Source organism: Arachis ipaensis, chromosome B05 (genome assembly GCF_000816755.2).
Source record: "Arachis ipaensis cultivar K30076 chromosome B05, Araip1.1, whole genome shotgun sequence".
NCBI classification, from domain to species: Eukaryota; Viridiplantae; Streptophyta; class Magnoliopsida; order Fabales; family Fabaceae; genus Arachis; species Arachis ipaensis.
Genome location: NC_029789.2, coordinates 130,949,678 through 130,951,443, shown reverse-complemented (window position 1 = coordinate 130,951,443; position 1,766 = coordinate 130,949,678).

The following is a 1,766-nucleotide window of genomic DNA, read 5'->3' as shown; positions in this document are numbered from 1 at the left end:
TATGAGCTTGCCGGATAAAAAAGAAAAAGAATATCTACCCAAGTACCCAACAAAAAAAATTGGTGGTTTTTAAATTGTTAACTCGATGGATAGGGTTTCCAAGTGTTTCGATTGTGTGGTGCATATTGTATATGCCTATATGGTAAAATAAAACTAGTACCAATTCTTATGAATATATAAAAATAAGATGTATCGATCTGAGCAGAAAAGTGCTGAAAATTCCATGAGCAAGTTGTATGGACAAGCTGTTATTCAGTTTGCCTAGGGTTTATAATAATATTCCATGCATATACACATGATATGATTATGTTATGATCCCCATTATATATCATATGTTCATTCAAATACCCTAAAGGCTAAGACTAAGACGTGTCACATAAGAGCCGTCACGGATCACCAGACATCAGGGGCAAAATAACCCTCCAAAATATTCCCGCTACTGCCATTGAATAATTGAAATCTAACCTCTTATATTGTAGGGGACCATATAATAATTTTACTACTGCTAATAATAATAATGTATGTCCATGCATTATTATTAGAGAAAATAAAAAGAATTTAATTTTGATGCACTATCAATATAAAATAGTTTTATACATGTATTTAATTACATAATGTCGTATGAATAAAAATAATTATTTTTTATATTGATTGCATAAATGATCGATCATCGAAAGGAATATATGTGATAGCACAACGGTATAAAATGTTTTATATTACCAGTATATCAAAATTAAACTCAAGTAAAAAAATGTACATTATTTTTTAAAATATAAGACATCTAAATTTTATCTCACACTTTAAAAAATTAGAGACATTTTTATATTTTTAATTAACTAGAGATTTATTTATTTTTAAATTAAAAAGTCATAGATTTACTTATAAATTTTTTATTATTAATTTTTTATTTTAATTTGAGTGTACTACACAGTACGCAGATTTGCCTAGCTAGTTAGTTCCAAAGGTTTACCTAGCTAATTAAGTGATAGGGGGGAAATCAAATGTGAAGATTCTTTCCTAAGAATAATTAATATAATTGATTCTAATGTTTAATTGTCTGAAACATTGGAAGATACGTGCCCAAGCAAAATATACATAATTTTCTAAGGTTCTTTTCCAAAGTAGAGAATGTGGCTAAAGAAGAATATCCGTTTGGTTCTGAACTCCAAATCCAAGACAAAGTAAATTGTTATTGTTAGTGATGAAGACAAGAATTAATATATATAGTATTAATTAATGAGGCTTTCATCAAATCCATATATCAGAAGGACCAATTAATGTGATCAGAAAAAGGGGTTCATTGATCTACACACAAATTTGCAGAAGATAGAAGATGCCTTTTCCCTATATATTATTAACCCCTTTTTATATACGTTTCTCAGCATTGGGTCATTTAATCTCTGACCACAGTGCTTGCTCAGATTTAGCATAATATGGTTCAAATATCTTTATCATTTTGGACCCCTTAAAAATGAATCAAATAAAAAATAGTCTAACATTTTGACAAGAGAAATCAAATGTTGGATTCTAATCTCAACTCTCTCAAACACCAAAAGATTGATGAATAAATGACTCAGTTTAAATCAACTAGAATATAACTCACTGTTGGGGCTGTATCTACTAATTGAATTAAGTGATTTCTGAAAAAAGCAAGATTATTTTGACGAAAAATTTTCATGAAATATCCTATGCAAACAGATTTATTTGTAAAAAACGAAAGTTCATTTTGTATTTTAAAATTTAGTCTAAATAATAAAATTATCTAT